The sequence below is a fragment of the Petaurus breviceps genome, unplaced genomic scaffold (assembly GCF_028583685.1).
Source record: "Petaurus breviceps papuanus isolate PSGF00001 unplaced genomic scaffold, PetGlider_PUasm1.0 91133, whole genome shotgun sequence".
Classification (NCBI taxonomy): domain Eukaryota; kingdom Metazoa; phylum Chordata; class Mammalia; order Diprotodontia; family Petauridae; genus Petaurus; species Petaurus breviceps.
In genome coordinates this window covers 99352168-99378734 of record NW_027187419.1, presented here as the reverse complement: position 1 = coordinate 99378734, position 26567 = coordinate 99352168, and the positions used below count along the sequence as shown (strand labels likewise).

At 37.9% G+C, this 26567-nt stretch overlaps 1 protein-coding gene across 5 annotated transcripts in view; it reads right to left on the bottom strand.

The window, feature by feature from the left end:
- The window catches only part of LOC138155352 (myosin-IIIb-like), a 381066-nt gene that overhangs the window by 17709 nt on the left and 336790 nt on the right, over positions 1-26567 (bottom strand). Inside the window, exon 15 of one of the 5 annotated variants that reach the window (XR_011166807.1) lies at positions 25372-25429. The exons of 3 other annotated variants lie outside the window; for them this stretch is intronic. The gene's annotated coding sequence lies outside the window, so the exon portion shown is untranslated. Of the gene's footprint in view, positions 1-16192; positions 17218-25371; positions 25430-26567 lie in introns of those variants that run through there. One more of the 5 variants, XM_069080562.1, reaches the window with a different exon arrangement.

Sequence of the window (26567 nt, the reverse complement as noted above, 5' to 3'; positions counted from 1 at the left end):
TAATCCATCAAAATCATATACCACAACTTGTTCAGCATCCCCTCAATTTCCAATTCTTTGCTACCACAAAAAGTGTTGTGATAGATATTTTTGTACATATAGATTTTTTTGTTTTCATTACTTTGAGGTATAGACCTAGTAGTGGTATTGCTGGGTCAAAGGGTATGCAAAGTTTGATTACCCTTTGGGCATAGTTCCAAATTACTTTCCAGAATGGTTGGATCAGTTTATAAGTCCACCAACAGTGCATTAGTGTTCCAATTTTTCAACATCCCCTCCAACATTTGTCATTTTCCTTTTCTGTCATATTAGCCAATCTGATAGGTGCAAGGTGGTACCTCAAAATTGTTTTATTTGTATTTCTCTAATCAATAGTGATTTAAAGCATTTTTGTTATAACTATACATAGCTTTGATTTCTTCTTCCAAAAACTGCCTGTTTGTCTCCTTTGACCATTTATCAATTGGAAAATGACTCATATTCTTATAAATTTTACTCAGTTCTCTATATATTTGAAAAATGAAGCCTTTTTCAGAGAAACTTGTTGTAAAATTACCCTACCCTCCCTCCTTCTCCCACAAGTTTTCTGCTTTCCTTCTAATCTTGGTTGCACTGGATTTGTGCAAAACCTTTTTAATTTAATGTAATCAAAATGATCTATTTTACATTATAAAATGCTCTCTAGTTCTTGTTTGGTCATAAATTCTTCCCTTTCCTATAGATATGATAGGTAAAATATTCCATGCTCCCCAAATTTGCTTATGATATTACCCTTTATGTCTAAATCATGTACTCATTTTGATTTTATCTTGGTATACTGTATATACTGTATGAGATGTTCATCTATAGCTCGTTTCTGTCAAACTGCTTTCCAGTTTCCTTAGTAGCTTTTGTCAAAATGTAATTCTTGGGGCAGCTAGGTGTCCCAGTGAATAGAGCACCAGCCCTGGAGTCAGGAGGACCTGAGTTCAAATCCGAACTAACAACTTAACACTTATTAGCCATGTGACCTTGGGCAAGTCACTTAACCCCAATTGCCCTGCCTTCCCCCCTGCAAAATGTTTTTTAAGTGAGTTCTTATCCCAAAAGCCTGTATGTTTGCATTTTTCAAACAATAGATTACTATGATCATTTGTGTCTTGTGTACCTACTCTGTTCCACTGACCCATCATTGTATTTTTCTGTTGTTGTTCCTGTGACCCCCATTTGGGGTTTTTTTGGCAAAGATTGCAGAGGTTTGCCATTTCCTTATTTAGCTCATTTTACAGTTGAGAAAACCGAGGCAAACAGGGTTAAATGACTTTCCCAGTGTGTGAGGCCAAATTTGAACCCAGGTCTTCCTGACTTCATGCCCAGCATTCTATCCTCTGTGTCACCTGAAACAAAATATATTGTCAGAAGAAAACTAGAAAGTAACTCTATAGACAACCTTACAGATATTTTCATCCCTGCTACTTATTGAAGTCAAGGGTTTAAGAAGACAACATTAGATTTGGGAATGTTAACAAGACAGTGTTTGAAAACAGGATTTGAATTTCTAGACCATGGCTTAAAAATATATGAATAATATGTTTTTGCACAGAGATGGAATGCACCAAAGGGCCAATATGAATGCACATGCCCAGATTCTTGTAAATCTCATTAAAAATGGCTTTCCAGTGAAAAGGAGAGAAAGAATGCCACCTGTAAATCCACAAAACTGGATACCATAGAAAGTGGCTACATTGTAGAAGAAAAAACAGCTGTTGGAACACTCAGAAGTTTGTGAGACAAAAATCCAAGAAAGAATCTAGCAAGAAAACCCATGACTTTAGATACATAAATTCACAAAATGTGGGTAACAGGAACCATGAACCAGAGCACCATTATACTTTAAGAAGCAATTTGGAATTTTATTATGAAAGAAAATAAATGTACATGCTCTTTGAATCAGAGATTCCACTGTTTGGCTTATATCTCAAGGAGGCAAATGATGAAAAGAGAAAGGTTCTATTTACACCAAAGTGTTTATAGCAGCATTTTGTTTGTGTGGTAGCAAAGAACTAGAAACAAAACAGATGTTCATTGATTGATGAGTGGCTCATTCAATGGATGCAATAAAATATCCACGTGCTCTAAGAAGTAATGAATATGATTGATGCAGGGAAGTATGAGAAAACTTACATAAACTGATGAAAACTAAAATAAGTAGAACCAGAAAAACAATACACAGAATGTAAATGGAAAGAAGAACAATACAATAATCTATAAAATCATAATGACCAAGATTGGCCCCAAAGAAGAGATATAAGAATTTACCATTAGTTCTTCTTTCAAAAAAATTGCACTAAGGTTGTGGAACACTATATATAAAGTCAGACTTGGTTGAATTGTTGGTTAGTTTTACTGATCTGTTTTTTCTATCTTTGTTATTCTTATAAAGGATGGCTCTCTGAGAAAGGGAGGAAGGAGAGATATGTTGGGAAATGTGGATGATGTAAAAACAAAAGCTACCATTATATTAAAAAAGAAGAGATACTTATATGAGAATAACAAGGAATCAGAGATAGGAAGCATTGTGGAGAACATTTTTGTAAAAATATACTGAGGTAGGAAAAGAAGTGATAATTGTCATTGGAGAATATTACAAACCAAATTTAGATAAGGAATGTGAGAAGCAGACCGCAAACTGGTTGAGAAGTAAACAGGGACTTCAGTAGTGCCAATATATTCTGGAACTCTTCCTTTTCCTGCCCAAAGCAGAGCTGCAAATAATTTTGAATTTTATTAATGATAGTTTCCTTCTCCAGAAAGTAGAGGAACTAACAAGGGAAAGGATATCATGCTCACCAAAAGAAGAAGGAACAAGTTGTTGGAGATGAAATGATGGGATCTTTGGGAGGAAGTGATAACTCCATCTTAGAAATTGTGATAGAAAAGAAGAAATTTGGGCATAGTCTGACATGTACTCTTGTATTTGCAGAGAGTAAATTTCAAGTAGAAAGAATAAGTAGAATTCCATGGGCTAAAATTTTGCAGTGGAGTTAATATAGGAGGTTTGGGAAACTTTCAGGAATAAGATGCTGAAGATATAAGAATTAACAAGGAAGAAGGAAACCAGTCCACGTGGATACATAGGGAACTTACAAACCAACTTGGATTTTTAAAAAAGGTATAAAGAGAAGCTAGAAACAAGTGAACATAATAGAGGATGAGTATAAAAGAGTGAGTCCTAGGAAAAGGACCCATACATATAAAATATTTAAAGCAGCTCCTTTTGCAGAGGCAAAGAATAGGAAGGAGGGGGGTGTCCATCAGTTAGGGAATGACTAAATGAACTATGGTGTATAAATGTGATGGGATATAATTGGGCTATAAAAATGTTGATGGGGTCAGTTTCAGAGAAACTTGAGGAGAATTGTATGAACTGATGCAGAGTGAAGTGAGCAGAATCAGAAGAACAGTTTATGCAATAACCACAGTATCATAAAGACTTAGAAAATCTGATCAATTCTGTGATCAACCATGATTCCAGAGGTCTCAGGGTAAAACATGCTACCCACCTCCTAGCTCAGAGATAATAGACTCAGAATACAGATTGAGACATATATGTACACACATATATGTATATATACACATATGTATATGAAGAGAAAGAGAGAGATATGGTCCAATGTGGGGATTTGTTTTGCTTTACTTTACATGTTTGTAAGAGGAGTTAAGTTTTTCTTTCTTTCTCAGTGCATGGATGGGAGGTGAAGAGGGGGAGGTGGGAGGAAGAAAAGATAAGATTTTCATTGATTGAAAGAATGAATTAAAGTAAACATATGAGTCAGTCCAATAAGGCTGTTGTCAGTAGTGTAAAAACTCAGAATAAGCTGAGGCAGGCAAGGAATGCTAAGAATTATGAAAAAGGTAAGGTTTTTACAAAGCTATATTAAAGAAACTGTCTAAGACTATGAGTTTCAAAGAAGGTTCTGACCTGCATTGGTAGGGGAAGTTTCCTCACCTGGGATTTCTCTATATCAATGGAATTATAAGTCTAGCCCCTATCCCTAAATTGGGAGAAAGGGAGGATAAATCAAAGAATGGATAAGACTATTGCTAAGGGTAAACAGAACAGAACAATAAGAATGCCTAATGCTTATCTAGTGCTTTAAATGTTTACAAAACATTTTCCACGTATTATTTTACTTGACCCTCCTTACAACCCCTTGAGATAGGTGATTTCATTACACCTATTTTATGGATCTGGAAACTGAGGCTCAAACAGATGAAGTGACCTGTCCATGGTTACACAGCTAGTTACTATCAGAAGTAGGAAGTGTGTCAAGGTCTTTCTGATTTCAAGTTTAATGTTGTTTCTACTATATCATGTTCATCAGTCTCCTAGAAGAGAGAAGGCAGGGCTACTCAACTAATTTTGCTTCTTCTTTCTCTGACACAGAAAATGACTTTTTGCCTGGAGAGGACTGACCAAAAATGGCTAATAGGAACTTGATATCTAACTTGAGGAGGGAAGTAGTAAGAGAAAATCCAACTCCTCTTCATAAGTCTAAGTCACCAGACCCAGATAAATTATATTTGCATATACTGAAAGAACTGGGAGATATGTTTTCTGAAATTAGTGACCTTCAAAAGACTATAAAGAATGGGAGCAGTGTTATGGAAGAAGATAAAATATTCCTATTTTTTAAAAGGGAAGAAAATGCGAACTTTAGACCAGTAAGTTTAATTTTGACTCCTGGCAAAATTAAAAACATATTGTTAAAAGAATGATTAGTGAATATCTATCTAAAAAAGAAAGCAGTGACCATAAAGAGCCTGACCAAGAACAGATCATGTCAGACTAACCATCTCCTTTTTGGGAAAGAGATAGTAGAATGGTATGCTCTAGACACAGTTAATCTACATTTCAGTCAAGCATTTGGCAACATCTCCCTTATAATTCTTGTGGAAAAGATGGAGGCATGTATTCTAGATGGCAATGAAATTAAATGGACTCAGCACCAGGTGAATGATCTGAACAGCTTTTAAAGGTTCAACAGTCAGCTAAGGAGGAGGTCTCTAATAAAGTGCCCAGGGGATCTGTGCTTAGCTCTAGGCAGTTCAACATTTTGATCAATTACTGGAATAAAGGTGTAAGTAGCATACTTATCAAATTTTCAGGTGATACAAAGCTAGAAAAGATAGCTAAGAGCTGGATGATAGTGTCAGGGTCTCCATAGAACCTGGTTAGATCATTGGATCAAATCTAATAAGATTAAATTAAATAGGGATAAGTATGAAGTCCTACCCTTGGGTTCCAAAAATAATCATCATAAGCATAAGGTGGGGTAAGTATGACTAGATAAACTGTTGGTCTGAAAATAGCCTGGGAACTTTAGTGAATTGCCAGATCAATAGAAGTCAACAGGATGAGATGGCAGCCAAGAAAGTGGATGTGGTTTTAGGCTACATTAGTAGAGTCATAAAATTCATAATGAGGGAGGTGGCTGCCTCCTTCTATGTCCTCATTATTGTTGTTGTTGTTATTTTGAATAGTTTCAGTTGTGTCTGACTCTTGGTGACCCCATTTGGGGTTTTCTTGGCAAAGATACTGAAGTGGTTTGCCATTTTTTCCTCCAGCTCATTTGACAGATGAAGAAACTGAGGCAAACCAGGCTAAGTGACTTCTTCAGAGTCACACAGTTTGAGGCCAGATTTGAACTCAAGATGAGTCTTCCTGACTTCAGACCCAACACTATATCTACTTCACCACCAATTTTGAGTAGGGTCTAGGGGCTAAGTTGGTGATTAATCAGAAATATGCTTTAGGAAGATTAATCTGGTAGTGGTATGTAAGGTGAATGAAAAGAGAGATTAAAAACAGGGAGATCATTAGGCAATGATTGTAATGGTTCAGGCAAGAAGTAAGAAAAGGATCAAATATGGTGGTAGTGTGGGAAACAAATTGTGTGAGAATCATCAGGAAGAAAGAATCCATGAGACTTGAAAAAAGGGTAGTGGGAGATTCAAAACATGTTAGACTAACTTTTAAGCTTGGGGAATTGGGTAAATGATAGACTATGAAAAAAAATCAGAAATGTGGAACGTCAGCTGGTTTGGAAAGATGATAAACTGGTTAATTATTACATGTATTTAGAGGAACTGCAGGGCAGCTAGGTGGTGCAGTAGATAGAGTGCTGAGCCTGAAATCAGGGAAATTTATTGTCCTGAGTTAAAATCTGGCCTCAAGACATTTATTAGCTATGTGACCCTGGACAAGTCACTTAACCCTCTTTGCCTCAATCTTCTCATCTTTAAAATGAACCAGAGAAGGAATTGGCAAACTACTCCAGTAACTTTGTTAAGAAAACCCCAAATGGTGTCAAAGAGTCAGACACGACTGAAATGCTTCAAGAACAGTAAAATCACCTTCCTTGAACATTCCTTGCCAAAAAGACTTTATAAAATAGGATTAATCTATATAACGGGTGCTAATGGTGTTGTACATAGAACACTGGATTTGGAGCAAGATGACCTGGGTTCAAATCCCAGACCTGCTATTTAACAGCTGTTTAACCTTGGGCTAGTCACTTATCCTCTTTGGCTACATTTTCTTCACCTACAGAGTGAGGCTGTTGGACTTAATGACCTTTAAATTCCCTTCCTAGTTTAAATCTATGATCCTGACTCAACCATGCTCAAAACCATAGCGTTATACTTGAATCTTTCCACTTCCCATAAGGACACATCACTAATATAGCAAATACAATTCTTTATGATTTACTTATACAAAAAATAGCCATCCTATTACTGCTAATTCCTCTATAATGTGAAGAGATCTTGCTGGGGTTTTTTTTTGTTATATTTCTAATATAAAATTGAGTCAATTTTCATTCATGAAGTAAGTTTCCTAGGAATTGTCACCTTGGGAATTTAGAACCTCCAGCACAGAAAATGGTCCTCCGTAGTTGTTGTTGACGGGTCATTTGGGGTGTTTGTAGAAGGTGATTTATTGTAGGATTGCTCAGAGGAAGTAGGGTAGAGTAGACTTCTACTTCATTGGAAACACGTCTTTCATTCATTTAACAAGCATATATTAAGGGAAGCTGGGAGGTAGAACTAAAGAAACAGACAATTTCATATCAATTAAAATGCACAGAGTAGGGAGATCTTGTAGTAGGGAGGGTCTTATGTAAGGAATAGTAAGGAGGCCAGTGGCCTTGGATCTCTGAGTAAGGGGAGGGATGTTCATTCTACTGTGGTGGATGCATCTCTGAGGATCAGCTTCAAGTTGGCCATTAATCACTGCCCTCCTGGATATTACAATGTAAGGCATACAACCAAGATTCTCACCCAAGAGCAGAAGGTTTTAGTGACTCAGACCATACTGCCTTTACTGAATAAGCACATACATTACATGGGAAGTCAAATCAGATCTGCATGCTGGGTATAGACAAAGGTACAAATGTACTTTGTGGGGAAGAGAAGGGAGAATTAATAATGGAAGTATAAATTCAGAAAGGGAGTTGGGTGAGTGTGTGTGTATGTGTATGTCTGTGATAAGGAAACCAAAACATTTTCTGCTATGCCAGGAGGCATTCATGGAGAAGATTCTGGTAGCTGTTTTAGGCACATTTAAAATGCCACAATCTGATGGGCAATCTGGATGGTACTAATGATATAACGGTGGAGACTTGTGACTGACCGTAGGTTTCAGATTCTGGGAGTGACCAGAAGTTGCTACCATCTGATGACTGCTGATGGATCTGTGTGAAGAGTTGGGGGAGGGGGTAAAATCTACTTCCTAACAGACAGGTGCTTCAAAACCCAGGTCATCCTTACCGTTGGCACCCTTTGTGTGGTCACAGCAGCTAAGCTAAAGATTAAATCACTGCAGAGACCAAATTATACTTTCCTTCCAAGAGGGTGTCTCCAACAGGCCAGGGCTGAGGCACCTCTAGAGACACAGTGACAGGGGCTGCCTGTCAGTGTTACTGCCCATATTGTATCTGTTCTGCCGATGGAGAACTTGGGTCCCTAGAGCAGTCAAGCCAACAACTTTCATAGGTATTGTCATATTCACACTCTCCTTCCATCTGGCCCCAGCTGTTTCAAAGATTCAGGATGCAGCTCTTCCACTCTCAAAGAATAATGTCCTGCCAAGATTTATATTCTGAACTTTGCTGTCAGCAAATCCAAAATATGTAACTCTGTGAAGGTGAGATACCCTTGGGACATTATCTTTTCTTTGGAAGTTCCTAATGTGATATAATAAAAGGAATTTGGACTAATGATCTTGGAACTTGGTAAATGATCCAGGGGCTTGATGTTGCTGCTTTAAAACTGTATATATATAGTTACATTTAATTCAAAATCATCACAACTTACATTTATGTAGGGCTTTAAAACTTGCAAAACATCTTACCCATATAATCTCATTTAAACTTCACCACAAACTTGTGAGATTGGTAATAGAGGTAACATTATTCCCATTTTACAGTGAGGAAACTGAGGTTCAGAGAACCCCAGTGATTGCCTGCCCAAGTCACACAGCTTGAAAGATCCAGAGAGGTCTTTATAAGAGTTAAACCAAGGTCCTTCTGACTCTGAAGCCTAAACATTTTCCATTATGCTATGCTGCTTCTCAGATGAAAAGAATTACTGGAAATTTACTCATTATAGTTTGGACATAGAGTGCTATAGAACTCAAATAAGATGTAGTCCTATAATTCGTGGGACAAGGTCAGAAAATGTTACCCTCTGAAAATGAGAATAAGTCAATATAAAATGTATGAGCTTAGTTGTCAGCAGAAATTTGTCCAAGAAATAATCCACCCTGAGAGATTATTTATAAATGTGACTGATGAGGTTTAGGGTATTTTCCCCAATCTCATCCCAAAATGTGCCTATCATAATATAAGCTGTGGTGTAATTAATTGTAATTCAATGTTTTGCATGACTGCATATGTATAACAAATATAAAATTGCTTGCATTCTCAAGGAGGAGGAAGAGGAATGAGGGAAGGAGAGAATCTGGAACTCAAAATTTTAAAAAACAAATGTTAATTTTTGTTTACATATTATTGAGAAAAAATTAAATGTAATTGTAATTCAAGATTGTGATGTAATCATCTAGAAGCTTTGAGACTGGTAAGGAACATTGAAAAGAACGTTGGCTGGTAAGGAGTCGTGTCTGTGTTTCTCAGTCACTGACTATGGGAGTGACTTGCCCCAAATTTGGCAAGTACTATATTTACTGACAGTGGAGAAGGGGCCATCAGATAAGATGATCTTGCCCTTTAAGACCATCCAGAGCTCTCTGCTTTGCCACTTATTCACAAGGTTACTTTGAAATTTCAATCTGATTTTAAAATACCTTTTTTTTTAATTGAGAAGAGAGTGATATGAACAGCCAACATGAGTATTCTGGTCCTTTGTCAGTTATAGGTCTCATTGGGAATTCATAAAATACTTTCTTGGTTTATAGACCAGTCTCTCATGAGTTTGGTCAGAAAGAAACATTCCCCAAGAGTCTGATCATCCTTGATAAAATTAAGTTCCTATACACATAATGAAATGTTTCATTTTTGTCTAGCAGAATGACTTGTACATAATAAATACTTAATATTTGTTGAATTGAAGAGAATGAAGTGGCAGCTAGACAGCATAATGATTAGAGCCCTGGACTTGAAGTCAGGAAGACCTGTATTCAAATACTGCTTCAGACACCTAATTAGCTGTGTTACCATGAAGGTCACCTAACCTCTCTGTGCCTCAGTTTCTTCATCTGTAGAATAAGAAAGTGAACTCAATGGCCCCTAAGGTCTCCAAGTCTAAATCTATGTTCCCATAAGTACAGAATTGGGAAACAGACTCTGAATCATGTGACCCCATCAGGGTGCTTGAAACAGTCAGGGGATTTATCTCTATCTCTAAGCATCTCAACTGCAATGCTAATAAATTTACTGAATTTATATAATCTTTAGTAAGGTAGATTTCTTTGGGAGAAAGACAAAAGTCTTCTAGGTACTTTAATTTTTCTCTGTTTACATAGAGAACTCTGAGGCTAACAATGTGTTAGCTTTGGCTAATCCAAAGAAATCTGTAAGCTAATGATTTTTTTTCTTATTTCTCAATGGACTTCCTTTTCCTGTTAATACCTACTTAAACAGTATTCAAACAGATGTGCATATAGTGGTCAGAGGCAGCTTAGTATTACCACAGGGAATGTCCCCCTGGGCATTAGGGGAGCTCTGAGCAGGAGGAGTGAAGTGTGTAGTAAGAATTGGAAGCTTCCAGCTGGGTTGTGTTGCTGTTACTTTTATAGGAGGAAAAATGCAAAATCAACCTTATCTCATATTGAAATTTCCCCTTGTTTCTTTCTTAGATGACGCGTGGCCCCTCCCATGGATATGATCCCTGTACCTCTTCTCAGATAGCAGACAAGGTAGCCAACAGGAGGCTTCCTTCAAAGCAAATGCTACAGCCACTCTAGGGACATATGGCTAAAACAATAAAACATCTACTCTCTCTTCAAAGGACCCAGTAATCAGCTATCCTCCACTGAACAGGTGTCTGGGATCCCAAATCTCACTAGTGCTTGTAACTTGCCTCTTCCTAGAATTAGTAAACTAAAATGTTGCCCCAATCTTTAAGGGGTGTTCAATTATTAAAGGATTTTGAGACTGAATTAAAAAAGCTTTTTAAAAAAGATCTCATTCTCCTCCCCACCCCACACCCCTTTTTTGAGTCAGTAGTGAAATGACAAGGGCAAGTCACAGCTTCATTGTTTTCCTTTACTATTTCAAGTATTTAGATCCTATCTTTTGTAGATAATAAAAAAATATCCATCATTGAGTAGTGTGCAAATGGAGAGGGTGTAGCTTTTAACAAGAACAAACCACATAAAGATGGCTGAAAACCTATCTCAGTTGAGAAAATATGGGTAATGCTGTAAAGTTATGCGTTGGTAAGAATAGTGCTGATTTGCTTACAATGACTATGGGAAGCACCTGGGCATCCACATATAGAATGCCTAGCACATAATAGGTACGTAAATACTTTCCAATTGATTTAGCATCGCAGTCTTTTGTGATCTAAAGGGAGGTTTCCCACAGTAAAACACAGCCAAATAAATGTCAGATACTGCATAAATATTTGAATATTTATAGGGGAATAATAGCACAAAGGAGGCAGCACAAATAAAGCCCATCTAGTCAACTAGAATAGTTGCTGCTGCTATTGCTACCCATGAATTGTAGATGTTCTGGAAAAATCCTTTGTATGGGCTATCTTACAGTCACTCTTGGGAACCTTACCCTTGGCTGCAATGATGTCAAGATGACCAGCACCGAAGTATATGTGGGTATTCTTTAGATGCAGGTGACCCATAAAAATTTGGCAGATGTGGCAATAGATGAAAGTCTTTTCCCTAACACTGACCCCAACCATGATTTACCTGTAGGCATTGGGGGGAGGGGTAAGGTTGTCATATGTTCATTTCTATTTACTGATGCCAGAGCCTTGCCCAGTCAGTGTTTAAAAAGTGTTGGTTGAAATGAATCGAATTACATTGATTCCAGTTTTTCCATTATTTTGAAGGCATGAAATAGACAAAGTCCTCCATGTAAGCAAATAAGGAGCAATGAATTTAGGATTTTCCCCACACAATCATTTGAGGGGGAATTTATATACCCTTCAAAGTCTGACAGAATTAAGGTCAATATTTAAACTGCACTTAATGCTTCTAACCCGTTTATAAGACAGAAAGGTATTGGCTTTTGGAAGAGAAGCTAGAATTAGTTCCACTAAAGTGGCCTGGTTGTGGATAGAACTGCTTAGTATCGGAAAGACCTGGGGTTCAAATCCCATCTCTGTCACTTAGATGTGGGTTCCTGGGCAAATAACTTAACCTCAATGTGCTGTAGGCAATTCCCTGTGATATATCTATGAAGTCATAGGGATTGGGATATGAGGAAATTAATTTAGACAAACTTCTAGTGTTCTTATCACACATTTAATTTTGTTTACAATTATTATTATTGACTTCCATAAAGTTAGACCCAATCTACTTTTCCTTTTTAAAACTTCACTTATAAAAATATTATAAAGTTCTTGTGATAGTGAAAGACTTGTCTTTCTCCAAAAGAATATGATCTGTACCTTACTGAAGATTCCATAAATTCCAAAAATTTATTAGCATTAGAGTTGAAATGCTTAGAGATAGAAATTGACTTCTTGATGCGATTGGTGGCATTCCCATTGATTGTGGAGTGGCTCCAAACAAAGGGCTGGCTGTAGATCACAAAGCATTGTATAAATGTGAGCTGAACTTTCTTTGATAGCTGGACATATCCATATTCTCACTCCTGTAGGGATTCCCTCTGCAGGTACATATGGCAAACCATATATATTTTCCCCTTTCCTTGTCTACTTCTTTGAGTTCTCCACAGAGGAGGGCCCCCTTTGATTCCTTTAATATTTTGTGGATGTTAGTATAGCACTCAGGCACCTCCCAATTGCTACATGACCAGATTATCTCCTTTCCTCCTCAAACTTGTCCTTGATGATGTTTTTTACATGATTCCTCATGTGTAAATCATCACTGGTAACATTTAGCAGCCAGCTTATAAACAAAACATGCACAGAACCAAAATAGTAATAAATTGAATTCAATAAATTGAAACTACCCTTAATTACAATGCAATTAACTGATTGAGCAAGTTAGAAACTGGTCATTTTGATGATGTATGGATGTGCACTTAGATTTTCGTGTGAAGGAATTTAAAAACATTTATGTTATAAACTTTTATATAACTAGGGAAGTGGCAGGTAAGGTCTGCTACAAACTGAATCACAAAGGAGGGGAAACAATTTGTCTTATACATTTGACAAATAAGTGGCAATAGAATTGTGTCTCTGCCTTCAGCTCATTAAGGATTGGGATGGGCCTGGTCTCCTATTCAAGGCAGAATCAGTTCTGCCCCTCCCACCCCATCTTTTTCTGTCTGCTTAGAAATCAAAGTTCCAAGAGCCATTCAGAGGTTGAAGGAAGTAGTGTGGAAGTGGTCATCAGAGATTTATTAGATCTGTTTCTGTTGTCATTTTAATCTCACATGTACCAGACATGTGAAAATTTGTCAATGTTCTCTTAAAACGTGTTTCTGGTTTGTTGCAACTGAAGGGTAGTCTATGACCTTTGCATGTAACAGGCTTTATTGTAGAGAGAACAGAGACTTGTCAAAAGGAAGGAGATGTTGTTCAATTGGGTTAATGCCTAAGTCCACAAAAAGAATGGTTGTGTTCTAAGATGGCAGATACGCTTTGCAAATAAAATGGTCTTGCTATTCTGAACTTGAGAATTGCCATTTAACAGTTCCATCAAAAATGGTAATCAAAAATAGGTCAATTTGAAAATCAGCTAAGAATATGAGCAAATTTGTATACCACTGAGGTCTGGATTTCAGCCCTGTGTATTTACAGCAACATAACTAACAGGTTTCTCTGCCATTTTTTGACTAATGATGTAAGTTGGAGGGACTTCGCTGACTCATTCATCTTGACAAGTGTTTATCTTCTGTAAGTTCTACATTTTAATAAAGGCTACTTTTCCCGGGCTATAGATGGAGAGTTGCCTCGAAATGTGGCTAATTTGTCATTGGATCTTGAAAACATTTTAATTATATATTGCCTTTTAAAAAGCTGAAATGAAAATCCAAGATAAAGGCACTAATATAAAACCCATCTTACATTTAGCTGTCTACTCTAGCAGAAAGTGATTTGTTTTTCCTGCTCCCAATTTTTTTCCTCTCCACATGATGAAGACAGTATCATCGATTAGGTTTTTCACTTTAACTTCTCATAATGTTTCCAGACTTGACTACTTGGCAAAGACAATTGAGACAGATTTCTTTATTTTCTCCTCTGGCCTAAAACTCAAAACCCCCACTTCCCAAACTGTTACCACCGAAGAGTTTATTAAATGGCTGAAAAAGACAGCTGGTCCCACCATCTGTTAAAATTTTTCAGGGGCCAAATGAAACAGGTTACACCTTTAGCCATGCCAAGTCTCCCAGTACCCCCTTCCTCTCACAGCCTGTGGAGGGCTAATCTGAATTTCACGCTCTGATTTTGCTCTTGCTAATGTCTGAGTTTCTTATGCGTGATGCTCTAAGTTGCTTATATTCTCTTTTTTTGTGTGTGGTGAAAAAAGTGATCCCCACATTTCCACCAAGCTCACTTGCCTTCAGCTGCCTCTGACCTATAGTTTTCACTGCAGCATATACTGTAACTTGAAGGAAACCTACAGAGAGGAAAAAAAGAACTAATTTCTGACTTTCCAAGCCAGGGGGAAAACCAAAAGCACATTTCTCTTGTTTTGCAACCATTTTTCTATAAATGCTAATGGAGGTAATTCAAATTTTTGAACAAAGGCTTAGCTCCCAACACACTGCAGGTGTGAAGGGGTTGAAACAAAAGAGATGCTAACCCTAATGGTATTTCTTGTCATTAACAATTCTTTGATGTTCACACTGGAGGATCCCTTTTATCTTTTAGTTTTGCAGGCATCTTTGTTAACATGCAGCGCAATTGAATCTTTTTTTTTTTTTTTTTTGCCTAGCCTTTAAAGACATCTGCAAAATGTTTATGCTAACTTAGTTTCCATTGCATCTTTTAGTAACACAGCGAAGTAAAATGAGATAAAGCTTGTAAGGTTATTATTAAAACATCAGAGTTCCTATCATTAAGCTAGAGAAGAAGATCAATATTAAAAAAAAAAAAAGCACTTAATGTTACTTTAATAAGTACGGGTTTCCTGTAACAGGGCTGCGGATTAACTTCCCTAGAATTGAAGTGGTGTTTACCATGAATGAACCAAGCCAGCGAGCTTGGAGGACGAGAAGAGTTTGTTTTGCTTTTTGCTCTGCGCGCAGGATTGCAAATGTTTTGAATGTATTTGATCGATAATTTCCGGTATTAAATATGCTTTCCTAATAGAATATATTTAAGAACGTTTTATTTTAGAGGACTGTATAGTCCTGCTCTCTCTACTGCCAATCAGACAATGGCAGCCTGCCAGCCACACAGGCTGGAGGTGTACTTTTTTCCGTCCATCTGTCCTTTCCAGGATTTAGTGGGGTAGGGAGATGAGGGGGGGGGGGGAAGGAGGAAGCAAGAGGTGAGATGACAGGGAGCAGTTCTCCTGCTTCTGAAATGTTTAACTCCCTATGATGACAGCAGAATATAGAGAAGAGTCATTACTACATAATATAGGGTCAGGAAGCAGTTATCGGTGCAAAGAAATGGCACATGTTTTAAGCTCATACAGCCAAGTTAAGGCAGGTCACTATTCCTTCATGTATTTTGCGGTGCATTGGGCAAAGCTAAAATGCTTATTCCAGATACTTCTAAATCAAGGATTCTCAACCTTTTGGGGAGGTCATGGGCCCCCCTGACAATCTGGTGAAGCCCCTGGACCCTTTCTCTGAATATTTTTAAATTTATAAAATGCATGGGGTTGGTTACACACTAATTATGTTGAAATAGTTATCAACATATTTAAAAGATAAATTCAGGGAACTCAGGTTAAGAACTCCTACTCCAAATGATAAAACCCTCTCAGCCCCAGTTCCTACTGAAGATCTGGAATGCAGAGGTTGTTCATTTAAATTGTTATTCGTCCAGCTACCACAAAGTATGGCTACCTTTAAATACTTAATATGTTGATGCCTTCAGTCTCCATTTTTCACTGAGTAAATTTTGCCAAATGGTCCTATGAGGTTAGTGTATGTATCTTACAACTGAAATAGCCATGGAAATTCCTACCACTTTATGAGGTTCCACTGAGAAAAATGTTAAATGTCAGGGAGAAGATGGAAGACATGATAAAGTACAAATTAATGTTAACAATAGGTCAATTTTATGTTTCCTTTTAATAATACTTAACAATTATTAGCACTTTTGGGGGGACTTTCATCTTCAAAGCACTTTAGGAATGTTAGCTAATTACCCATAAGGTAATCAAGCTAGACAATAATACAGCACTAAATTTTTTCTAACTCCAGCTTATACTGGAGTTTTCACTCCAGTGAAAAATGTGGGTTGGGCAGGGCAGTTGTACTTATTTCTGTATAGAAATTGGTGGAAAATTGCAAACTCTTGTGGAAAATGGGATAAACAGAGTCCTAGCTCTGATGAGTAAATGTTACCAAAAAATGCATCCAAATTTGGTGCTAATGAAAAGGTCTTGAAGGTGGTAGGAAAACTTTTTTCTTTTAACCTCTTTAAAGTTAGAAAAGAATACTGAGGAAACTAAATGAAACATAGGTCACCACCAGGGACTAAAATCACTGCTTTCATGTTCAGGTTTTGGAGGTAAGGTTCTAGAATATGCTAGCATGCTAAGACATTTTTGTTAAAAAATATACATTTAAATCTATTTTTGTGAATTTTCAGATTTAAGAATAAGGGAAACCTATTCAAATAGTTGTATCTTTTTCAAATCAAGGGCTTGAGGAATTAGAGATTCCAACTTTAATTTCGGAATTCAGAAATTAAAGTGTGCTAAAGGAATAGGTTTTATAATTATGTAATAAAATTGTAAATGCAAATTATTTTTCATTAACTGACCTCATCTTACTTTGCACTATTTCTTAGTTTTATGTACACACTGTACTAAAATAAGGCATTTTGGAAAACATTCTCTAATGATTTTTATAAAATCAGACTCCAGCGTTTCTGTGAGTTTATTCTCTTCAATGATGATCCCAACTCCATATTTGTCCATCCTCTGCAATAATTCTGGTCCATGTCCTCCTAGAAATATACTACCAGGTTCCATCCAACATGCTGGAGATCTTCTTGTTCACTTGACATGGTGTGGATACCATTGGAGGTGGACTGTCTGATGGACATCTCTCACTCACTATGTAACTGCTCCATTTTTTAAAAATTCTGGTCCAGTTTCTATGATTACATTGTTTATACTACCTCTTCAGCCAACATCAAGGGGAGCCAATCATGTAGAGAAAAAGGCCCACCATCCCCATCCCTACCAACCAATCAACTACCATTGCCAGGAAAGTGAGCCCCCAAAACTTTGCAAATAGTAGTGCCCCCTTGGCCTTGCTTCCAGCACAGTGTTCCTTCAGTCATTGTCCAAGAAAGCAATGCTCATGGAGAAGTGATCAGGTGACTATTTCAGCAAGGGCTGCATCCCTTGCCTCCTCAGCAGCCACAGCTACTAAAGACCTGGAAAAGAAAGTTCTCTTCAATTTCTTGGCTCTGTCAAATAAGCTAATATCAGATATGGTTTCATCAATGGAAATGAGATGAAGAGAAGATGCATCACCATCTGCTTTGCACTGGATCCTAAGGACCACTGGACTTTCCATCTGCCTAGTGATTAAAACCTCTTAGAAATGTTCTCTTCCACAAGAGAATGTGAACTCCTTGAGAGCAGGGACTGTTTTGCTTTTTTATTTCTATCACATGTGCTTGAAACACAGTAAGTGATTAATAAGTATTTTTAATCTTCATTAATAACTCCTCAATCTGTTGCAGATTGTTCACACTCACAATGCCCTCCTCTTCCTTGCCTTATTGGTGATTCTCAGCTTCAATTCTTTGGGGACTCTGTTATTCCATAGCTTGTAGCCCTGAAATATCACTGGAAGAATATTGGTATTAAGAAGATGGATCTTTGTTTTTAGGCAGAAGCTCGGGATCATGAAAAGAAAGTGCAATGTCCTAAAGACAACCTTAGTCTACTTTTCACCTCTTTTTAAATTCTGGGTCCAGCTCTCTGTCCATTGGCTGTTTCTGTCTATGATATGTGCACTGATAGATAAAATCTAGGAGGGAGAGAAGATTAGGAATAAGATTAGATGGGACAGGGGGAGGGTCAGTCTGATTTTGTAAAAAGTTTGAACTGTAGGATATTTTCAAAGAAATAACTTAATATTGCAGTTTATACACAAAATACAAATTACAAGCTAATATGTAAATAAAGAGCAAAAGTGAAATGAGGTCAGTTAATACAAAGAAATTGTCATTTGCATTAGATCTCAATTATAGAAATTATCTTGACCTTTTAAGAATTAATTGATAGATTCATAAATTAAAGGAACATTGAAACTACTCTTAATTTCTTGAACCCTTGATTTGAAAAAGATATTGTACTGATAATTGAATGAGTTTTCATTAGGCTAGACCTGAGACTTCATTGACATAAGGAACAGATGGTAAAGAAACTCCTGCTACCTATGCAGATCATGAACTTTTCCTCAATTTACAAACTTGAGAGTTCTTGGAGAAATTGAAAGGTTAAGTACTTTGCTCCAGGGGTGGGGGAAGGGTGGGGCAGGACTTCCTGGGTGGGGAAACTGGGGCCTTGAGTCCACATGTGGCCCTCTACGTTGTCTAATACAGCCCTATTCAGTCAAAATGCCACACTTGAGGACCTAGAGGGCCACATGTAGCCTCAAGGTCACAGGTTCCCCACCCCTGAATTCTTAAACCAAGGTTATACTATCTTGAATCCCATCCCTTATCTATCATATCATATTGCTTTTCTCACTCATTAATAAGACTTTGGAAATTCACAGAATGATCAATTTTTCTTCAATAAAAATCATACAGTTCTTATCTAAGTTATTGCAGATTCTAAAGGAGAGGAGTCCAAATTAACAAGCCTTTATTTTACAGCAATTTTAAGATTCTGGACTTGTCTTTGGAAGTGATACCAAACTATCTAGATGAGAAGTGATAAATGTACCCCGGATTCTGAGTTCACTCAATGTCACTCATGTTGTTATTTGGATAAATCAGGATGAATGGTGCAGTATAGGATAAACATTCCAATGAATGATTTCACTATTCATCCAGATGTTTTGAAGTCAAGAAGATATAGCATTGGTCTGGACAGCTGAAGAATAGCAAAAAATCACTAAGTAGAAGTTGTAGCTGAATCAATTCCTGTCTAGGATATACTGAATCTGGTTTCTATAAATGCACTAGTGACATGCTGGTCTCTAGTGAACCAGTGCCTGCTGACAGATCAAATATAAACTAAACTGTTTTGGGAGAATTTTTAATCCAACTTTTCTCCAACCCCTCCCCACTCCCAGAAAAGAATTACACACTTAAATTGCCATGACATAACTTGATCAGCTGGCACTTACAATATGCTAGTCAGAGTGAAGTGTTTCTATTATAAATTATTTTCTCCCCTCCCCAATGTTTTATGCCTAAGGATTCGCTGGTACTCTGGATTTTTGAAACTGCTGAGTTGTATAATCACGTGTTTGCCCTCAACCCTCCCTTCTTTGTTGCCCTAATGTAGTTGTCATTGTTTTTCCTATTGACTATACAGTCCTCAGGGTGGTGTATTTGCTTTGTTTTCATTGAAAAATCCCTGTTGTAAACTAAAAGTAAATAAATAAATTTTTAAAAATTAAAATAAAAAAAGAAAATTACCTTGACATATAGCAAAAGTCCCCACATTTACCATAGGAGGAAAAAAGCATTATCTGTAATACTTCTCTATTGGATTTTAGAAAAACATGGAAAGGCTTGAATGCCAAGAGAATGTTGTGTATAATAACAGCAATATTGTTTGAAGAATAACTGTGAATGATTAAGTTATTCTGAGTATTATAAATGCTCAAATCAACTACAAAGGACCTATGAAGGAAGATGTTATTCACCTCCAGAGAAAAAACTGATAAATAGTATGGTTTTACCATATCTATCTATCTATCTATCTATCTATCTATCTATCTATCTATCTATCTATCTATCTACCTATCTATCTATCTATCATCTATCTATCTATCAATATACACATACACGCACATATATGTATATGTCAAATAGTGGCCTTTCTCTAGTTTGGGGTGGACAGGGAGAGAGACAGTTCAGAACATATAAAAAAATTAAAAAATAAAACGAAAAATACTTCTATAATAGAAATGTTTTTATTCAGTTAAAGTAGATTCCTGTTGCTTTAAAAATTAATTTTTTTTGTAGATCATTTAATTTTAGACCTGGAAGGGACTTTAGAGATTATTTATTCCAATAAAGGAGGAGAATATGGGGGGCCATTGCTGAGTTGGAAAAAGCATCTTGAATTTGGAATCATATAGTCTGAGTTTGAATACCAGCTCAGTTAACTTACAAACTCCATGATCATTTAACTTTTCTGGGTCCCAATTTCCTCATTAAGAGGCAGTTATATATCACAGCAGATGAAATGCTGAGCTTAGAGTCAAGAAGGGCTGAGTTCAAATCCAGCCTGAGACACTTAGTAGTTATGGGATCCAGAGTAAGTCATTTAATCTGTTTGCCTCAGTTTCCACAACTGTAAAATTGGAATACCCCTACTTCACAGGGTTGTTGTGAGAACCAAGTAAGATAATATTTGCCAAAAGTGCTTAAGACAGTGCCTTCCACATAGTAGCTACCATGTAAATATTTGATCCTTTCCCTTCCCTTCTTCATTTATATAATGGAGTTGGATAAGATCATTTCTCCATTCCCATCCAGCTCTAAATTTATGATCAGTCAGCCAATAAATCTCTATTAAGTAACTACTATGCTTTAGGACCTGGTGCTGAGAACTGAGGATACAAAGAAAGGTAAAAATATACCTGCCTTTGAGAAGCTTCATGCTTTTGAGGGGGCAACTTTGTGAACAAGATCTATGGAGGGCAAACTGGAAGAAATCAACAGAGGGAATGCACAGCATTGAGGGGGAGGGGGAGATTTTAGCTGGGCCTTGAAGGAAGCCACGGAAGGCAGGAGGCAGAGAAGAGGGAGAAAAGAATTCCAGGTCCTGTGGGGATTCCAACATCCTGAGACTGCCTCACTACATAGATGAGGAAATTGTGAGGCTCAGAGAGCTTAAGGGACTTAACCAGAATCTAGATGTTTTAGCTACAAGTCTAGTGTTCTTTCCATGAAAAAAAGGGGGGGGAGGGTTGTTTTTTTTTTTCATTTTTCAAATGCTTTATTAATTTCTGATTTACATCATTCATTTCCACCAGATTTTGAGTTACAAATTTTCTCCCCATCTTTCCCCTACCCACCAACCCAAAATAGCAGTCCCACAGGATATCCCCTTCTCCAATCTGCTCTCTCCCATATTTTATCCCAGACCCTCTTCGACTTTCCCAGTAGGACATGGTGGATCTCTATGCCCCAATGCCTATATATCTTATTTCCCAATTATATGTAAAATAGTATTAATAATAGTATATACACACACACACACACACACACACACACACACACACACACATATATATATATTTTAAACATTTGATTTTAAAACTTTGATTTCCAGATTCATTCCCTTCCTCCCTTGTCACCCACCCTTACTGGGAAGATAAGCAGTTCAGTATGGGTTGTACATGTGTAGCTAATGCAAAACATTAGCATAGTAGATACATTGTAAAAGACTGACTATATTTCCCTCCCTTCTATCCTACCTCCCACTTGTTCTATTCTCTACTTTGATCCCATCCCTTTTCAAAAGTGGATGCTTCCAACTTCCCTACCCCCCCTCCCCAGCCTTCCCTCCCTTTCATCATCCCCCCTCTCATTCCCTTCCCCCCTACTGTCCTGTAGGGTGAGATACCCTATTTAGTGTGTATTTCATTCCCTCCCCGCCAAATTCAATGAGAATAAAGTTGACCCATTCCCTTTTGCCTTCCTATTCTTCTCCTCCATTGTAACCATTTTCCCTTGCCTCTTCTATATGAGATAGTTTACACCATTCCACCTCTCCCCATCTCCTCTCATTATATTCCTCTCTCACCTCTTAATTTCACCTTTTAAGTATCATCCCTTCCTATTAAATTGGTCCTGTGCCCTCTATCTATGTATACCTATATACATATATACACACATTCACATATGTATTCATACGCCCTTATACCCTCCGATATAAACATATATATATATATATATATATATATATATTTATTTTTTTTTTTTTTTTTTTTTCTATTCCCTTCAACTATTCTCATACTGAGAAAAGTTTCATCAGTTACAATTATTGTTTTTCCATGTAGGAATGTTAATAGTTCAACTTTGATAAGTTCCTTTTGATTTCTTTTCCCTGTTTTCCTTCTCATGCTTCTCTTGCTTCTTGTATCTGAATGTCAATTTTTCTATTCAACTCTGGTTTTTTCAGCAAGAATGCTTGAAAGTCCTCTATTCCACTGAATGACCATATTTTCCCCTGAAACATGATACTCAGTTTTGCTGGGTAGGTGATTCTTGGTTTTAATCCCAGCTCCTTTGATCTCCAGAATATCACATTCCAAGCCCTTCGATCCCTCAGTGTAGAAGCTGCCAGATCCTGGGTTATCCTGATTGTGTTTCCACAATATTCAAATTGTTTCTTCCTGGCTGCTTGTAATATTCTTTCCTTGATCTGGGAATTCCAGAACCTGGCTATAATATTCCCAGGAGTTTCTTTTTGGGATCTTTTTCAGGAGGTGATTGCTGGGTTCTTTCAACCTCTGTTTTGCCCTCTGGTTCTAAAACATCAGGGCAGTTTTCCTTAAGAATTTCTTGGAGGATGATTTCTAGGTTCTTTTTTTGATCATGGCTTTCAGGTAGTCCAATAATTTTAAAATTATCTCTCCTGGATCTATTTTCCAGGTCAGAGGTTTTTCTCATGAGATATTTCACATTGCCTTCTATTCTTTCATTTGTTTGGATCTGTTTAACAGCATCTTGATTTCTCATAAAGTCATTAGCTTCCATTTGCTCCAATCTAATTCTGAAGGAATGATTCTCCTCAGTGAGCTTTTGAGATTCCTTTTCCATCTGGAAAATTCGACTTTTTAAGTCATTCTTCTCCTCATTGCCTTTTTGAGCTTCTTTTACCATTTGAGGTAGTCTATTTTTAAGGTGTTATTTTCCTCAGTCAGGCTGTTGACTCTCATTTCGAAATTTTTTTGCATTGTTCTCATTTCTCTTCCCAATTTTTCCTCCACTTCTCTTATCTGCTTCTTAAGGTCCTCTATGGTCTGTAACCAGCTCGTATTTTCCTTTGAAGCTTTTGGTGCAGGAGTTCTGACTTCACTGTCTTCCTCCTGTTCCATGCTTTGATCCTTTTTGTCCCCAAAATAGGAGTCTAATGTTGGTTTTTTTCTGTTTTCTTTGTTTCCTTTATCTGGTCACATTGCCACTCAATTACTTGACTTTTGGGCTTTTTGCCACAGTAAGACTCTGCTACCAGACAGGGGAGCTTTGTACCAAATGCTGGGGTTTTCTCAGTTGCAGGAGGTATTAGTTGGGTGCCCTCTCTGAAGCCTCCACAATGCTCTGGCAAGCTGGTCGCACACCCCAGGACCTCCACTCTAGACCACAATCCAGATCCAAGCAGGTTAAAGCAAGAGTGATTACCCCTCAGACTGGATGCTTGGTCCCCCTACACTCTGCACAGCCACAGCCCTCAGCGACTTCTCACCCAGGGTGCAAAAGCCAAAGCACTAGCAGCTACTGGTCCCAAAGCCCACACTGCACTGACCTCTCACTTTGTCCTTAGCATCTATATGTTGATAATTCTCGACCACCACAGCTGCTGGTGATCTGGAGTCCCTCTAGCCAGCGGCTGGTCACGCCCACCCTGGGGCTAAAACCTTGGCTCCCATGGGGCTGGGCTCAGCTCCCAGAGTGCTGCACTGGCCAATTCCTTCTGGCCTGCCCGGCTGTCCTCAGCAGGAGGTTAGCTTCTCTGTGTCATTTTGTGGGTTCTGTAGCTCCAAAGTTTGTTCAGAGTCCCCTTTTACATGGATTGGAGGTGGTGAGAGCTGGAGCTGCACAGAGGTTCTGTTTCTACTCCAGGGTTGTTTCTTTTTAAAAGCTTTCTTGAGGATAAAGAGAATGATCAAAGGAGGTCTAAGGTTAATGGATCAACAGTAACCGAGGTCATCCTAAATGACTAAATCCTGAAATACTTAATTTTTTGCTTCTATTTGCTTCTCCAAGAATATAAATTATCTTAATATTTCAAAAGATAGAATTAAACTGTTTGGCAGAGAATGGAAACTCAAGGTAATAAGATGGTCAGGCATCAAGCACAATGAGCTCAGATCAGTAGACCTGGATGAGCTTTATCTTATGGTAGTGAAAGAATTGGTGGATGTGATTACCAAGCCATTCATTATCTATGATCTTTTAAAGAACCTGGAGATCCATGCCTGTAATCCTTGCTACTAATGAAGGCTGATGTGCATGGATTGCTTGAGGACAGGAATTCTGAGCTGCATTAAGGCTGCAGCCAAGTGGCTATCCACAAAAAAAGGCACCCTAAGCTTGAGGCACTCCTGCTCCACCAACTAATTTTCATTGAGGACTTGCATTCAAGAAGTGCTGTAAGGGGTCACTAAGGAAATGAAACAAATGCAAAAAGAGGTGGGTCATATATTTAACAAGATGGAAGGATAGACACTAGATAGCTTGCATCCTGCATTGGACTCCATGAAATATAAACTACAAACAAACAAAAAACGTAAGAGGAAGACCTCCCACATATTGGATAGATCCTCTGTGTATGGAATAGATGGGAAGAACAAGAATCACTCAAGGTGTTAAGATGAGGATATGATGACTTGCACAAAGGCAGTCAGGGCACTGGATCTGGAACCAGGAAGACTTGAGTTAACATATATAAATGCTTTGTAAATATTAATGGGCTAGGTATGTGCTAAATATTATTATTAACTCTTAATAATAATCATTAAAACTAGCACTTTACAAATATCTTACCTTATACTTACAACAACCCTAGAGGTAGATACTGTAATTATCATCATATTACAGATAAGGAAACTGAGGCACAGAGAAGTTAAATGATTTGATCAGGATCACATAGCTAGTAAAAGTCTAGGTCTGTGTCTAGTAAAGGTCTTTACACTCAGGTCCTCTTGACTCCAGGTTCAATGCTCTATTTACCATACCACTTGGGCTATGATGAGAGCCATAGTGTCAATAATGAGGGAAGTAATGGTTCTACAATCCTCTGGCCTGGTCAGACTGCATCTAGGTAGAACATGGTGTTTAATCCTGGGTACCACATTTTAGGAGTGTCATAGACAAGCCAGAATAGCACATCCATAAGAGGTCAATCTGTATGCTAAAAGAATCGGAAAATACACAGAGGTGTGCTGGAGCTAGCTCATACAGGTTTGTGAGAGCTAATTGTTAAATTCTCAGTGTGAGCATTTATACTTGGGAAATCAGCAAATGCTACAAATGAAGGCTTGATTTATTGTCTTATTGATTGTCTAGGCTTAAGAAAGTGATGGAAAAAATTCTGATAATGCAGATTAAACTTAAAAATTTATCATAGGCATTTTTAAAAAAGAGAGCCTGTTGTTAAACACTTACCAGCACATCTCTAATGAACATGCCATACAAGGATTGGCTGGAGGAACTTGTATTGAATCTGGAGAAGAAAAGATGTAGGGGATGGGTATCATAGCTGTTTTTAGGTATTGAAGGATTTGTATCGGACTTGTTCTACTTGGCCCCTGAGGGCTGAAAACTAGGAGTCACAGGTGACTGTGGCAGAGAGGCAGGAATTCAGCTTGAAGTGAAGAGAAACTTCCCAAGAATTAGTCAGTCAAAACACATTTATTAAGTGCCTGCTTTGTACCCCTCAATGTGCTAAGCCCTGGGGATGTAAATTTGAAAAAGAAAGACAGTCCCTGTCCTTCAGAAGTTTAAAATCTAATGGGGGAGGGGAGAAAGAACACATAAAAGGAAATTGTAAAGGAGGTGAGAGAGAAAGTGGCCACAGTAGGGGCAAGGCAGAGAAATCAGAGAAGTCCCAAAGCAGGCTAGTCAGATGGGAAGCAAGGAGATGTTCAGCCATAGCAGAGAAGGATCACCAAGGATGGGCACAGAGAACGCCTGGCATTGAGTCAGCTGAGCCACACTTCCTTGCCTGAGCTCTTCATCATGATTTATCCCCTGAGCATCAGAGCTCTCATGAGTTGAATGTGCATATCTTCTGTTTGTTTGGGTTTTTTTGGAGGGGGGAAGACTAGGCAATTGCAGTTACATGACTTGCCCAAGGTCACACAGCTAGTACGTGTGTCAAGTGTCTGAGGCTGGATCCTCACTGCATATTTTCAAACAGAACCGGATGATTCTATTAGAGAGGATTCTTGGTCAGCTGCAGGCTGGACTTGATAGCCTTCTGGGTCCCTTTCAGCCCTTAGATTTTGTGACACAAAGCTATGGTGCTATGGATGGTAGCACAGTTAGACTTCTATGTGAGCATAATGGGGTTCAATCTCCACATGCAAAATGATGGGGAACCTGCTTCTAAAAAGCATGATCATATGTAATAGACAGCTTGCTTCTTGATTTGAAGCATTCATAGACATTCTATGACTATCCCCTTATTTGTTATTGTTGTCATTTAGTTGTTTTCAGTTGTGTCTAACTCTTGTGAACCCATTTTTGGTGTTTTCTTGGCAAAGTTACTGGAGTGGTTTGCTCCTTCTGCAGCTCATTTGACAGGTGAGGAAACTAAGTGACTAACCCAGGGTCACATAGCTAGTAAGTGTCTAAATCTG